A 16,440-nucleotide genomic window follows, 5' to 3' on the forward strand; every position below is an offset into this window, starting at 1 on the left:
AATAAGAGTGAAACTTATTCTTGTTTCTGATTAAAAGAGATCCATTAACCAGAAAGTAGACTTGGCATCCTCGTAGAAAAAAATCATATAGCTGATCAAGAATTCGCGGCACCCAGTCGCCACACGGCACGCAGCCTGCACTCTTGGCAGGATTCTCTGAGCTGAACTGTAGAAGTGGCTCTTGAAAGTGGATCGCCAGAGCAAAAACAGCCAGTCAAAAACAAGAGTACACACTGTATGATTTTATTTATATAAAACTCTAGAAATGCAATCTACAGTGACAGAGAGCAGATTAATAAAGATTAGTGGCTGCTCGGGAACAGGGATGGAGGGGCAGGAGGGAAGGAGTCACACAGGGCATGAGGAAGCCTTCGGGGGGGATGGACGCGCTCACTGTGTTGATTGTGATGACGGCTCACAGCATGCTCATACGACAAAACTGCATCAAGGCTGGGCGTGGTGGCTCACGCCTGTGATCCTAGCACTCTGGGAGGCCGAGGCCGGTGGATCGTTTGAGCTCAGGAGTTCGAGACCAGCCTGAGCAAGAGCAAGACCCTGTCTCTACTAAAAATAGAAAGAAATTATCTGGACAACTAAAAAATATATATAGAAAAAATTAGCCGGGCCTGGTGGTTCACACCTGTGGTCCCAGCTACTCGGGAGGCTGAGGCAGGAGGATTGCTTGAGCCCAGGAGTTTGAGGTTGCTGTGAGTGAGGCTGATGCCATGGCACTCTAGCCTGGGCAACAGAGTGAGAATCTGTCTCAAAAAACCCCAAAATAACACTGCATCAAATGCACACTTTAAGTCTGGGCAGTTTATTGATGTCAATTATACCTCAATAAATATGATTGATTGGTTGATTGATTTAAAGGCCAGCCACGGACAACTCTGTGGAAGCTCCAGGCCCAGCCCAGTACCTCCTGCGGTCAGAACAGGCAGGAGTCTGGGCGCGGGCAGCTACGAGCCCACAAGTTAAGGAGACCACCCTTTAGGTGCACAAACCATTTGTGGCCTGTAGAGCCCTATGCAGCCAATCGGTTGCGACTTTAAGGTCGTCTTGTTACCACAGCCTAGCCTAACATAACTAGTGGAAAGGCGGGATCAGGAAGCAACTTTATTTTCATTTCTCTTTGTCCCTTTAAACTCATTTTATGGGATTCATTTTCCTTCTGCCCCTAGATGACATTTGGAGCAGGTCCCGTGACCTTTCTGGTCATTTGTAGGTAATCAAAGGTCATCCGGTCACTCCTATTCCCCAAAGAGCTCAGTAATTAAATGGTCCGATCTCAGGTAATGCTAAAAACTTCAGACTATTTGAATTTGAGGCTTCTTCCCTTTCTTTGTGCCATCTATAGACCAGCTGCCCTCAGTGGGAGCCGCAGTGTGTGGTGGTCTCCTCGCGTTCCCCACTCTGTGCTTGGTGGCACAGACTGTCACAAATACCCCTTCTCCATCTCTGGGCTGCTTGTTGACCCCAAGCGCTCTGGTTTTGCCGTCAGGCTTCCTAGCAGCGGCCTAGTGGAAAACAATGAGAAAAGATGTCTGAATACGTTCGGGTAACTGAAGACGAGAATGACGAGCCCATGGAAACGCCATCGGGAGGTGACGGGACAGTGCTGCTGGCCACAGCTGCAGCCCAGTTCCCAGCGCCATGTCGGCTGCGCTGCGGGAGTCCCGGGTCGCAGTGTAGGAGAGGCGTCGGCTGGTAGAACGGATTCTGCAGGCGCCCGATGCTGGTTGGGGAAATCTGACAATGTTGGCAACTATCCCAAAGATAACAAAAGAAAAATGGATGAGACAGAAGCTTCGCCAGCAGTGAAAGTGATGAGAGCAGTCCAGAAAACATGACTTAATAGAGTTGCATCCCACGGAAGACAACTGCACAGGATCTAAAGGGATATTTTAGTACCTTTGGAGAAGTTCTTATGGTGCAGGTCAAGAAAGCTGTTAAAATTCCTCATTCAAAAGGGTTTGGCTTCATTCTTTTCACGGAATATGAAACCCCAGGTGAAAGTGATGTCACAGCAACATATGACAGACAGATGACGTTGTGGCTGTAAACTTCCTCATTCTTTTCCTTTTTTTTTTTTTGAGACAGAGTCTCACTCTGTTGCCTGGGCTAGAGTGAGTGCCGTGTCGTCAGCCTAGCTCACAGCAACCTCAAACTCCTGGGCTCAAGCGATCCTCCTGCCTCAGCCTCCCGAGTAGCTGGGACTACAGGCATGCGCCACCATGCCTGGCTAATTTTTTCTATATATTTTTAGTTGTCTGGTTAATTTCTTTCTATTTTTTAGTAGAGACGGGTCTTGCTCTTGCTCAAGCTGGTCTCTAACTCCTGACCTCGAGTGACCCTCCCGCCTCGGCCTCCCAGAGTGCTAGGATTACAGGCATGAGCCACCGTGCCCGGCCTTGGATGTTTTTTAAAAGAGTTGTTAATGTTGGAAATTCTTAAATAAAACTGATTTAAACAAAAAAAAATCCATTATTCTCTTCTTCCTTATTAATAGGACTCCCAAATTTTTGCTGGACTTGTAGCCACTCTGAATGAAGACTACATTTCTGGCTGAGTGCGGTGGCTCACACCTGTAATCCTAGCACTCTGGGAGGCCGAGGCGGGCAGATCGTTTGAGCTCAGGAGTTCGAGACAAGCCTGAGCAAGAGCAAGACCCCGTCTCTACTAAAAATAGAAAGAAATGATTTGGACAGCTAAAAATATATATATATATGTCTAGAAAAAATTAGCTGGGCAGGGTGGCGCATGCCTGTAGTCCCAGCTACTTGGTAGGCTGAGGTAGGAGGATCGCTTGAGCCCAGGAGTTTGAGGTTGCTGTGAGCTAGGCTGATGCCACGGCACTCTAGCCTGGGCAACAGAGTGAGACTCTGTCTCAGAAAAAAAAAAAAAAAAAAGACTACATTTCCTAGTGTCCCTTGCAGGTAGGTGTGGCTGTCAGACTAGGTTTTGGCCAAAAAGGTCTGAGTGAGAGTGATAGAGTGATGTGAGCAACCTTCTGTTCCACCTGCAAAGGCTCAGTTTCCCCTTTGGGGCGTCCACTGTCTGGGACTCGATCGCAGCAGATGTGGTGGGTCATTTCAACCTTTCGCCTGAGAGCAGGCCCCTGGGGAATGGAGAGCAGCACGCCAGAACGGGCCAGGGCCCCCAACGCCGTGGAGTCACTATATCCAGCCCAAGACTCCTGGTGCTGGAACTCGTACGTGAGAAATAAACTTTTGTTAATGTACAGTTTTTCCCCCAGCAGCTGAACCTGGGTACTACCTACACAGCTTCTAGCCCTCTCTGTCATCTTGCTACCTGGGACCCGGACCTCTCAGGTTTGGAGTGATGCGAGGGCGGCCAGACAGGTCCCACCTGGCTAGCGCTGCTGCCAGCCGCAGAGCGCTCCCTGAGAGGTGTGGATTTTCCTGAGCTAATGCCTTCCCTTTGCTATGATTTCTCCTCTCCTAATTCCTTGGTGGGTAAATGCCTTCCCTTAGGCTGGTCAACTACATTTCCTTCTGCAGCTTCTAAGAGTCTGGCAGCTCGTCCCTGCTAGGATCACCAAACCCCTCCAGGCGACCCTTTTGGACAGGGTCTAACACATCCTGTGCCAGGCGTCTCCTGTGCTGGCCTCGCATCTGGTCCACAGGAAACACATGAACCCAGTTCCCTGGGACTCCACCTCTCTGTTCCCTCATCAGGGCAGCGGCCAGCCTCCTGTTTCCCTCATTTCCAGCCATGAGCCAGCCACCAGCTCACCCTGTCCTCCAAATTGCCGGGAGTGCACATTCAGCTCTCTGAGGGGTAGCACTGAAGGCCCTTTCCCTGGGCTTGAAGTGGGGGAAACCCCCTCACTGTCCTAGATTTCCCCAAGGGGAGGAATAGCTTCCCCCTTCCTGCTCCAGTCTACGGCCTCACCTTTATGGGGACACTGGGTGTCCTGGGACTGCAGAGGTGTTCTCCTACCTAAGGACTCCAGCCCCTTCCCTCATTATTCCTCTCTCTTGCATTTAGGAAGAAGTTTAAACGTTTTAGAAGCTCCTGTCTTGAGTAAGAGCCACTGTTTGCTTTCCAGACACCAACCCCACTCACTTACCTCGTATCTTCTAGGGCAGTGGTCCCCAGTCTTTTTGGCACCAGGGGCCAGCTCCACGGCAGAGTCTTTCCACGGGCTTGGGGGGATGTGGATTGATGGGGAACGGCTGTAAATACAGATGAGGCTTTGCTCACTCGCCTGCCCGCCACTCACCTCCTGCACCTCCAGCTGTGCCGCCCAGCTCTGAACGTGCCATGGGCTGGTGCCAGTCTGCAGCCTGGGGCTTGGGGACTGCAGTTCTAGGGCACTGCAAGGAACGGACATGCCCAGAAGCTTTAGTGAGGCTGCGTTCATATTTTCTTCCCGGTGAACTTCCAGCCCACCCTGCCCCAAGGCTACATACAGCAGGACCCCACCAGCACCACGGCCGCCGTCCCCAACAGATCAAGGGCTCTCATCTCAGAGGTACTAAGTAATCCACGTTGCACAATTCACAGTGAGAAAAGAAAAGAACTTTTATCTGAGGAATGCAAGTCCTCTTAAGTTATCAGGCCCAGAGAGACGTTGAAATGAGACAGGATCACGGTCCACTGGAAACTGCCTGCTAGTGCCACAAGTGGCTATAAATAAATCACCTAACAATGCCACATCCCACACTGTAACCCACCCCCTGTAGCTTAACAATGTATAGCCCATTACTAGGCAGTGTTACTCCTGTGAACCAGTGAGAATTCCTGACAAACAGCTCTCTGTCAGCCCACTCCCTGTCGCTGCCTTTTGCCTTTAAAAATCTACTTGTAACGAAGGCCCAGTGGAGCTCGTACCTGAGGTTACTTGTGTCTGAGTCTTCTGGGCACTGCGCTCACTTGGGCTGGCGTAAACTCTTTAAAGTGTATTTTGTGCCTTAGCCTCTTCCTTTTAGGTTGACAACAGTATTTCAAGATTGTGTTCCAGGCCGGGCACAGTGGCTCACGGCTGTAATCCTAGCACTCTGGGAGGCCGAGGCGGGTGGATCGCTCGAGGTCAGGAGTTCGAGACCAGCCTCAGCAAGAGCGAGACCCCGTCTCTACTAAAAATAGAAAGAAATTATCTGGCCAACTAAAATATATATATAGAAAAAATTAGCTGGGCATGGTGGCACATGCCTGTAGTCCCAGCTACTGGGGAGGCTGAGGCAGTAGGATCGCTTAAGTCCAGGAGTCTGAGGTTGCTGTGAGCTAGGCTGATGCCGAGCACGGCACTCACTCTAGCATGGGCAACACAGCAAGACTCTGTCTCAAAAAAAAAAAAAAAAAAAAAAAAGATTATGTTCCAACCGAGTGTCCCTGGGTCTCACTGGCCTATGGGGCTGTGCAGATGGGGCTACTTTGAAGTCATAACAAAATTTCACTTTTCTCAACCCCTGCAAAGCCCCCTTCTCTGCCCTTGTGTTCCTGGGGTTCTGAGGGAAATTTCATGCGTGCTCATAAATGCAGCCATCCGGACAGGCTGCAGCTCTGCCTGCATCTCCTGCCAGGTGCCCCGTGACTTGGAGCCCTTAGGGTATCAAATCTGCCCTAGGTGGGAGGGAGGCCTTTCCCTGTCTTTTGTGTTCCACTTCATTAAAGGGCACCCAAGCCACACCCGTGTGCTCCAGGGCCTTGCAGAGCTTGTAGAGCCACAGCTTCCATGTGGACACTCAGCCTTCTCTTCTGTGTAGGAGGGAGGCAGGACCGGGCTAGCTGTGCTGACAAACAACATCCACTCACTCTGTTATCCACCAAATTCTCGAATCCCTCTGCCGCACTAGCCACATGGTGAATAAGATAAACTTGGTCTCTGTACCCATGGAGTTTAGAGTCTAGGGCAAGACCAAAAAACAACACCCACACAAATTTAAAAAAGCAGTTATGATTGAATGCCTAAGACTTTGTTACTGGGTCGAGTTTATCATGCCTGGCTGCTGCTTCTGCTTGGGCGAGCTTTGTGGGAAGCCTGTCAACTCTCAGGCAAGCAAAGCCTGCCAGCCTGCCTGCGACTCCTTGCTGTGCCGAAAGTGTCTGATTTGTTTCAACCCTCAGTGACGACCAAAGAAAACACTGACCGAGTCTCCGGAAGAGCTTTCTTCCTTCCTCATTCCACACCAGGGTTTCCAAACTCCCCATTCCCAGCAGCAAAAACGGTTGGTGAAGAGACAGGCCAGCTGGGGCTGATAACTTCAAAGTGTAAGAGGAGGCTGGGGGTTTGCTGACCCTGCGGAGGGGGCGGTCAGCGCAGGGACATGGGGAGGTGGGGAGCAGGGGGAGGCCAGGGCTGAAGGACGTGTGGTGAGGAGCCCGAGGGCTGTCTTGGAAGGACTCTGTTGGTCTAGGGAATCACGCACAGAGCCCCAAGGCCTGGGCTGTCCCACCACACTGTTTGCATTTTGGCCTTGAAAACCGTGAGTACCAACCTTCCTTGGGGTTTTCTGTGAGTGTGAAAAGTCTCCCTGACTCCCAAATGGCACCCAAAGGAGATGTGCTCTTTTTTTTTTTTTTTTTTGAAACAGAGTCTCACTCTGTTACCTGGGCTAGAGTGAGTGCTGTGGCGTCAGCCTAGCTCACAGCGACCTCCAGCTCCTGGGCTCAAGCGATCCTCCTGCCTCAGCCTTCCCAGTAGCTGGGACTATAGGCATGTGCCACCATGCCCGGCTAATTTTTTCTATATATATATTTTTTAGCTGTCCATACAATTTCTTTCTATTTTTAGTAGAGACGGGGTCTCGCTCTTGCTCAGGCTGGTCTCGAACTCCTGAGCTCAAACAATCCACCTGCCTCGGCCTCCCAGAGTGATAGGATTACTGGCGTGAGCCACCGCGACCGGCCAGGAGATGTGTTCTTGCCTTTCTTTGTGAGTCTGCAGCTAAGTAAAGGATTTCGTGGCAAACATTGTGGTGAACAGATAGTAGGGCTGAGCCCCGCCCGCCCCGCACCCCATAGCCCGGAGTGAGGAGCCAAGGGTGAGGGGCCTGTGGCCAGGGCTACCGGCTGAGGTCTCAGCCCTCTGACAGTCATCCAGCGTTAAATGTCTGCCTGGAATTTTAGCTTCCTGTCCAGCAAAAACCAGATACATAAATTGTTAGTTTGTTTACTATTAGAATTTCAGATTTCCTTTTATATTTGCTCACTTTCTGGTTGGTCTGTGACTTGGCACACAGGACCTTTCTGTCCTTTGACAGTGCTAAGTGCCGATCGATCTGAAAACACACACATGAAAACCGTAAGCAGTAAGAGAAAGTGCTACTTAATGGGACCATGTGATTCTTTTATCAAGTGAGAGAATCCTTCATAATTCGAATAATTTCACTCTTTTTGCCAATAGGATGTTCTGGAATTGATGTTATAAAGTCAGTTTAACAATTTAAAAAGGCCGATCCCACTGTGGGGAGGATGAATCTCTGCACAAAAGTTTTCTCCCCCCTCCCCAGCCCTCACCCAGGGTTTGCGAGGAGCAGGTGGGCCTGGCTGTGCTCAGGGGGCTTCCCGCTGAGCCTGGAGGAGTGCCTCTGAGCAGGTGGCCGGAGTGCTGTTCCTGCCCCTGGCATGGGCGCGGACAAGCGCCATGGGCGACTTCCTGGGTGGAGAAGTCTGAAGGCCATTGTCCAGAGACGTGGACTTCAAGCTCCGGTTGGTGGCCATGGGGCTGTGTAGTGCTGCAGACCACTTCTGCGAAGAACAGAGGGACTCTGGCAGTACAGAGGATGATGAGGGCCACTTTGTCGGCATGTCACCATGGCCCTCAGGTGGGGGCAGGTCATTATGAAGTCCTTGCCGATAGCTTCCCTGGAGTCTAGGTGAGAGGTGCATGAGACGTCCCTTGGGCAACTCCCCTCTCTCCTCCAGGTGAAAGTGTCACAGACAAAATCAGGCAAATAGGAGTGTCAGGCTGTCACTTTCGGTGCCTTGAATAGAACACTTGTGTGAGCCTCCTGCGATTAACACATTGTCAGCCCTGCCCGCCCTGACCTCTGAACCTTCAGCACACCAGCCCCCCCTGGTGGCTCTGGATCCCAGTCAGGCACTAAAAATCTCCAGTCGGTACCTGGGTTAGCGCCACCCCGGCCAAGCAGCTGTGAGGTTTATGGTGAAGGATCTCCAAGGGGGCAGTTTTGCTGTTCCTGCTGTCCATCCATCACCTGCCAGTTCTGCTTTCCTAGTATGTGTATGATTTAGAATTAGAAGCACATGAAAAATAGCCTTATTACTGGCACCTCTGCCTCTAGTCTCACTTTCTCTTCATATTGTCCTTTATAGCATCATGCAAATCTGATCATGGCCAGGTTCAATTTTTGTAAAAGGCTTCCCAGAGCCTACTGCATCTTATGACCCAAACCCCTTGGCAAGGCAAACAAGTGCCTTGAAGAAAGCCTGTCTGATCCCAGGAAAGCTTTTTGCGGAAGATACTTTTATCGCTCACAAAGCAGCCATCCTCTACTTCCTTGCTTGCAAAGCTTTCACAACTTTTATTTGTTGTTTTGCTGCTGCTTTTGCATATGCAGGCACACCTTGGAGACACTGCAGGTTCAGTTCCAGACCGCTACAATCAAGAAAATATTGCAATAAATCAAGTCACAGAAATTTTCTTTTGTTTCCAAGTGCATGTAAAAGTTATGTTTACACTATACCATAGTCAAGTAAGTGGCAATAGCATTATATCAAATGTACATTCCTTAATTTAAAATGCTTTATTGCTAAAAAATGCTAATAATCATCGGAACCTTCAGTGAGTCATAATCTTTTGCTGGTGGGGGGTCTTGCCTCAGTGTTGATGGTGCTGACTGGTCAGGGTGGTGGTTGCTGATGGTTGAGGAGGCTGTGGTGATTTCTTACAGTAAGACAACAATCAGTTTTGCCACGTGAGTCGGCTCTTCCTTTCATGAAAGATTTCTCTGTAGCATGTGATGCTGTTTGACAGCATTTTACCCACAGAACTTCTTTCAAAATTGGAGTCATTTCTCTCAAACCCCTCACTGCTCCAGCAACTCAGTTTACAAAGCCTTTGCTGTTTCAGCAACGCTCACAGCATTCCCAGGTCAAGAAACCACTCTCTCTGCTTATGCATAAGAAGCAACTCCGCCTCCATTCCAATCTCTTTCCCTCACTGCAGTGGCTGTGGTCCCTACAAAGAAATAAAATAAAATAAAAATAAATAAATTTTAAAAATGATGCAGTACTTCATCCATTCAAGTTTTATTATGAGATTGCAGCAATTCAGTTGTAAGAGCAAAGGTAACTCCATGACAGGCTAGGCTTCCTAGAATAGGCCTAAGTTTCGGTTTCCCCGGCGCGGGCCCTCCCCTTCCCCGAAATGACACCGATGACCACTAAAGGATCCTGAGACTTGGAGCCGACCAATCAGGAGTTAACGCGCCCATGGAACCGACCAATGAGGAGCCGACACGGTCAGCCAGTCTTGAAGGAACAAATGAACTGAGGGAGGGAGGCGGATGGTGTGCCCAGCGTATGTAACCTACTGAAAAGTATAAAAGCTTAATTTTTACCCCAGGGCGGAGTCCTGGTTTGTGGAGAGGCCACTGCGTTGGTGCTCTGGCACTTGGACCCTAGCTCGAGCTAGCCAGTAAACTCCTTTGCCTTTTGCAGCCTCGGTGACTCTGCCTCTCTGTTCCTGGGGCCGAGGGAAACCGGTTCTAACAAGTCACATCTTCAGGCTCCACTTCTGATTCTATTTCTCTTGCTATTTCCATCACATCTGTAATTACTTCCCATACAACCAAAGTCATTCATGAGGGTTGGAATCAATTTCTTTGGGACTCTTGTTAATGTTGATATTTTGACCTCTTCCTATGAATCATGAATGTTCTTAATGGCATCTAGAATGGTAAATCCTTTCCAGAGGGTTTGCAATTGACTTTGCCCAGATCCATCAGAGGAATCACTACTTGTGGCAGCTATAGCCTTACAAAATGTATTTCTTAAATAATCAGACTTGAAAGTCAAAATGACTCCTTGATCTGTGGGCTGCAGAATGGATGTTGTGTCAGCAGGCATGAAAATAACATTCATCTCCTCGTACATCTCCATCAGAGCTCTTAGGTGACCAGGTGCACTGTCCATGAGCAGTAACATTTTGAAAGCAGTCTTTTTTTCTGAGCAGTAGATCTCAACAATGGGCTTAAAATATTCATTAAACCGTGCTGTAAACAGATGTGCTGTCATTCAGGCTTTGTTGTTCCACTTCTAGAGCACAGGCAGAGTAGATTTAGCATAATTCTTAAGGGCCCCAGGATTGGGGAATGGTTAATGAGCACTGGCTTCAGCTTAAAGTCACCGGCAGTATTGCCCCTAACAAGAGAGTCAGTCTGTCCTTTGAAGCCAGGAGTTGACTTCTTCCCTCTAGTTACGAAAATCCTACATGGCAACTTCTTTCAATACGAGGCTAGTTTGTCTACATTGATAATCTGTTGTTTAGTGTAGCCATCTTCATCAATTGTCTTAGCTAGATCTTCTGGATAACTTGCTGCAGCTTCTACGTCAGCACCTGCTGCTTCTCCCTGTACTGTTATGTTATGCGGATGGCTTCTCTGGTTTGGCCGGCAAGAAGAGGAAGCCGGTTTGTTTTTGACATACAACTCATTTTTAAAACTTCAACAATAACAAATTAACACTGTTTGTGTGTGTGTAAGAGAGAGAAAGGATAAATGTTTAATACTATTTTAAGCTACTCACTTTTGGGGTAATTTGTTGTGTAACAATAGATAACAAACACATGGGATTTTCACCAAATTTGAAGGCTTTTTTCACAAAGAATGTTGTAAAAATATGAGCCATGTGGCACACAATGTATCTAATTTAGTGGTCCTGTGGTGTCACCTCAGAGAAATTGTTACTGAAAGTTTGGTACTTGTCCCCAAGGCCAAATCAGTGAGAACGAAGAACGAGGACAAGTGGTTTCAGGAAAAGGAAAGAGAAGTTTATTAATTTGCTGGTATCTCAAAAGACCACCATCCTGCCTTCAAGCAGAAAAACAGGGCTTTTTAAAGGGAGGTTTTGGTGGTAGGGCTCGGGTCTGCTTGACCAGTGTCACATGTCACAGCTTCAGGCTATTGTTGCTTAACTATAATCAGTGTTTTCAGTCTTGGGTCATGGTGACCTTATCTCCAGTGACTACAACCTTGTGATCTTTGTCCAGACAATTCTGTTTTAAGGTAATAGAGAATAAACAACAAAGAACATTTTACTGCTTCTTTGATCATTGGCCTCAGGATGGAATGCAAGTTTTAATTCCCAAAAAGCGGTGGGGGATTTTAAAGAGACAACTCATAGGGCCAGGCATGGTGGCTCACGCCTGTAATCCTAGCACTCTGGGAGGCCAAGGCGGGAGGATCCCTCGAGGTCAGGAGTTTGAGACCAGCCTGAGCAAGAATGAGACCCCATCTCTACTAAAAAAAAAAAAAACAAAACAGAAAGAAATGAGTTGGACAATATATATATATATATATATATAGTAGCCGGGCATGGTGGCATATGCCTGTAATCCCAGCTACTTGGGAGGCTGAGGCAGGAGGATTGCTTGAGGCCCAGGAGTTTGAGGTTGCTGTGAGCTAGGCTGAGGCCTTGGCACTTTAGCCCAGGCAACAGAGTGAGACTCTGTCTCAAAAAAAAAAGAAAAAAGAAAAAACAAAAAAACTCCAGACAACTCATAAAACATTTTGTTGCTCTTTTTCAGACCTTTACCTCTGTCACAAAATTGGCAGTCATACACCAGAGCAAATTAAAGTGCCATAGAATGTGAGGCTTGGAAAGACATTCTATGCCTTTTAAGATGTTGTGGATACAGAAAACAAACAGTAATTGCAAATGGGAACCTCATATAGGAAGCTATGATCATAAGCACTTCAAATTGTGGTGACTAGTTTGCTATCCAGTGGCTTCTTACATGGGCAAATTATGCTTCAGGCTGATTATGAATTTACTTATTTAATTTCAATTGGTAACAGGGAAGAACATAAGGGTTTAGCTAGTCTTTGATACAGAAATAACATCAACTGGCCTCTATATTTCATAGGGTTTTATGAAGGTCAAAGTAAGTAATGTTGCCAAACCCACAGAGGGGTTCCAGCCTCGGTCTGTTTGCTCGCTACACAGAAAGCCAATTACTGAGAAAATGAGGATTGCCAAGGAAGAAAGGGAACTTATTACGGATGACATCATCTGGGAGATGGAGAACTGCCTCAAATCCATCTCCCTGACCAACTGAGGGCAGGGGTTTTTATAAGGGGTTCAGGAAGGTGGCTACGCATATTAAATTAGGTTGTGCTGAAAAGCACCAAGTGCAGGGGGTCTCATTCAGAAGTCACAGATTAGTGATATTAGTGATGGATGGTGAATCTCGGTGTTGTTATCCTGCAAAGAATCTGCCATTTCTGGGAGACAACTCAAAAGGTAAAAAGGTTAGCTAAACAGGAAGATTATAAAGTTTTGCTCATCAAGCCCTACAAGCCTGGGAATCCAAAGGGTAAGAAAGCTGCAAAGAAAACACGGCTGGGCGCGGTGGCTCACGGCTGTAATTCTAGCACTCTGGGAGGCCGAGGTGGGAGGATCCCTCGAGGTCAGGAGTTAGAGACCAGCCTGAGCAAGAGTGAGACCCCTGTCTCTATTAAAAAATAGAAAGAAATTATCTGGACAACTAAAAATACATAGAAAAAATTAGTTGGGCATGGTGGCTTATGCCTGTAGTCCCAGCTACTCGGGAGGCTAAAGCAGAAGGATTGCTTGAGCCCAGGCGTTTGAGGTTGCTGTGAGCTAGGCTGATGCCACGGCACTCTAGCCCAGGCAACAAAGTGAGATTCTGTCTCAAAAAAAAAAAAAAAGAAAACATATATGGATGGGTGGGTGTCATTTTGTGTTTGTTCGTGGAGCCAATTACAATGTCAAATAATGTAAGGTTTGGGCAGCACAAAAGAGCTGTACAGGTGTATCACTGTGATTATATATCGGTCAAGAAAGGTTCGACTTTGCTATGGTAAAAAAAAAATCTTGGAAATCTTAAGATGTTTACAAGATCCAAGATTTATTTTTGCTCATACTGTATGTGTCCATTGCAGGTTGGCTATGGCTCTGTCCATGTTATCTCACACCAGGACCCCGATGGCAGAGCAGCCTCTAGCACATCCCTAGACCTCTGTGATGCCCTCCAAATGTGGTTCTGTAGCATTCACATCCGTCTACTGACTCACACACACATGTGTGTGCACACACACATATGTGCGTATGGGCATATACACATCTCCAGTGCCCCAGTCTCTCCCTCCTCTGGTGGCTTTCTCTAGTGCCATGAGAACTTGCCCAGACATTGAAGGCAGCCCAGAAGTGCCAGGGAATGAATACCTCTGAAAGGGATCAGAGTATGCCATTCCAAAAATATGCCATTTTGGCATAAGGATTGCTTTGAGCTGAAGGCAATTATTAGCTTGGTGCAAAAGTAATTGTGGTTTTGGATCATGAATTTTAAATCATTATAACTAGGCTCAAACACATCTTTATTAATCAAAATAGGAGCCATTACAATCAACACATTTTTGCCAATGAGAAATAAGTATGTTTATTCCTGTAGCATAAAAATCCGTGCTTCAGGATTCAAGGAACTCTTGGAAAGCATTTTCTGCATCCTGCTGGTTGTGGAAGCATTTTCTCTGCAAAAAGTTGTCGAGATGCTCAAAGAAGTGGCAGTTGGTTGGCAAGAGGTCAAGTGAATATGGCAGACAAGGCAAAACTTCGTAGCCCAATTCGTTCAACTTTTGAAATGTTGGTTGTGCTACGTGCAGTTAGGCATCGTCATGGAAAAGAATTGGGCCCTTTCTGTTGACCAGTGCTAGCTGCAGGCGTTGCAGTTTTGGGTGCATCTCATCAATTTGCTGAGCACACTTCTCAGATGGAATGGTTTCGCCGGGACTCAGAAAGTTGTAGTGGATCAGACCAGCAGTAGACCACCAAACAGTGATCACGACCTTTTTTTGGTGCAAGTTTGGCTTCGGGAAGTGCTTTGGAGCTTCTTCTTTATCCAACCACTGAGCTGGTCATCAGTAGTTTTATAAAATCCACTTTTCGTCGCAGGTCACAATCCGATAGAGAAATGGTTCATTGTTGCTGCGTGCAAGAAGAGAAGATGACACTTCAAAATGATGATTTTTTTTTTTTGATTTTCAGTCAGCTCATGAGGCACCCACTTATCAAGCTACTTCACCTTTCCAATTTGCTTCTACTGTGGAGTGACGGTAGACTGGGCGATGTTGAGTTCTTTGGCAACTTCTCCTGTAGTTGTAAGAGGATCAGCTTCCATGATTGCTCTCAAGTGGTCGTTGTCTACTTCTGATGGCCGTCACTGTGCTCCTCATCTTCAAGGCTCTCGTCTGCTTTGCAAAACTTCTTGACCCACCACTGCACTGTACGTTCGTTAGCAGTTCCTGGGCCAAGTGTGTTGTTGATGTCTCGAGTTGTCTCCACTGCTTTACGACCCATTTTGAACTCAAATAAGAAAATTGCTTGAATTTGTTTTTTGTCTAACATCATTTCCATAGTGTAAAATAAATATAAAATAAACAGGAAGTAATAAGTCTTTAACAAAAATACATAAAGCAAAAAATGTGCATTAAAATGATGTATAACATAACCACATTTATTCAAGAATGTATTTTGATATCAAACAGCAAATTTCAACCATGCCAAAACTGCGATTACTTTTGCACCAACCTAATAGCTTTCTTTCCTACCCCTTTCTAAAATCAGTATGTAAATTTCTCTTTGTAAAGGTAACACAAATTTCACAAATTTCCATTTGTAAAGACGACTGGGCTTCCCATATCAGGAAGAGCACTCCAGAGACAAGTCTTATCACTTGAAAGGCTCTTACCTGCATGACAAACCTGACTGAACAACCCTTATTTACCAAACATTTTCTAGTCACCTTCCCATAAATTAGCCCCCAGAAGATCCAAACCCCTTTTCAGTTGTCTAGTTTCTTCTTCATACTTTATGACACTTTGTTAAAATGGCATATAAGCCCCAAATCCTTGAGTCACATTTTTTTATGAACTCCTGTGTGTACATATATAATTAAATTTGTTTTTTCTTCCCCCTGTTAATGTCTTTTGTCAGTTTAATTCACATAGCCTCATTTACTGAACTTAAGAGAGTAGAGGAAAAAGATTTTTCCTCCTCTACACCTCCAAGGGCAACTCATCAATGAAGGAGCTTAGGGGATTTCACCCTAAAATATGACTTCTTGGTATAAAGAGTATTTTTTTTCTCTCTCTCTTTTTTAAATTTTAATAGTCATTATGGCAGGGTATTGGGAAAAGTTTTCCATTAGCAATAATCGCGCCTCGGATAAACCTCATTGGCTATGATACTGCCACTGCGCAGAGCTTAAAGAGGATTTTGAATTAAAGGCCCTTAGAGTTCAACAGGCATTGGAAGGGGCTTTCCCTCTATCTGCACAAAACCAGACAGACCCATCAAAAGTAACAATTGCCTTTCCTTTGCCTCCCTGTTATCCTAATATATTGCAGGAAAGAAGATCAAGAATGCAACGAGACCTGGCCCAACCCACTTTAAAGATAATACCTATATCTCAGGCTAATTTAATTTTTCTGAAGAGAATCATTTAGAAGTCAATGTGTTTCCCCCCATCCATTCATTTTCCCAAGTATCTATTCATGCTCCCTAGTAATGATTCATTGCTCCCAAACAGAATTACCTATAGTCCACATCTTCCCCTCCCTGCTAAAGTGAGGGTATATAAACTTCTGGACCCCACTAGAATATTGGGTAATCGCTCTGTGATTCCTCCCTGCACATGGCAAATAAATCTCTTTCTCTTATTATTAATAATCTGCCTAAGTGTGAGTTGATCTTTCAGTGAACTTTGGTCCTTGGTGGAGGCAGAGAAGAAGTTTCCTCTCCCCCGCTCCACACCTATCAATGAGGGACAGAGTTGGTGGGTAAATAATGCAGCCTTTCCATCCCCTTATGGGGACAGTTTTGTGGAACATTCTATATGGCTCCTTAGATGGTTCCAACAGTTTTAAGTCCCAGTGGGCCCAACAGTAGTCTGCTCATTAACACACACTTCATTGGCTCTTCTCCCTTCCCTGTCTCACTCTTCCCAGCCCTTCACTTGTGCTTCCTGGGATCCCTCACCCCAAATAAATGACTTATATCCAAGTCCTTGTCTCAGTTTAACTAGTTGTCTCTCACTCTCCTATTTCAAACAAAGTAATAGAAACTGTTGTACACATCTTTGCACACCAGTACAAATACATCTATCTGTAGGATAAATTCCTATTGGTAGAATTGTTAGGTAAAAGAAAATACACAACTAACATTTTCATAGACACTGCCATTTCCTTCAAAAATTTGTGTATATTTATT

General features: G+C 46.3%; 1 non-coding gene and 1 pseudogene across 1 annotated transcript; one reads left to right on the plus strand and one right to left on the minus strand.

Moving 5' to 3' along the window:
- Positions 1 to 1,540: 1,540 nt before the first annotated feature.
- On the plus strand, positions 1,541 to 2,069 carry LOC123631702 (annotated as a pseudogene).
- A 13,232-nt stretch (positions 2,070 to 15,301) lies between these two features.
- LOC123633615 lies at positions 15,302 to 15,436 on the minus strand. The gene has a single exon (XR_006733646.1). It is a non-coding gene; the product is annotated as a U4 spliceosomal RNA (small nuclear RNA).
- Positions 15,437 to 16,440: the final 1,004 nt, after the last annotated feature.

This window comes from Lemur catta, chromosome 2 (genome assembly GCF_020740605.2).
Source record: "Lemur catta isolate mLemCat1 chromosome 2, mLemCat1.pri, whole genome shotgun sequence".
Taxonomy (NCBI): domain Eukaryota; kingdom Metazoa; phylum Chordata; class Mammalia; order Primates; family Lemuridae; genus Lemur; species Lemur catta.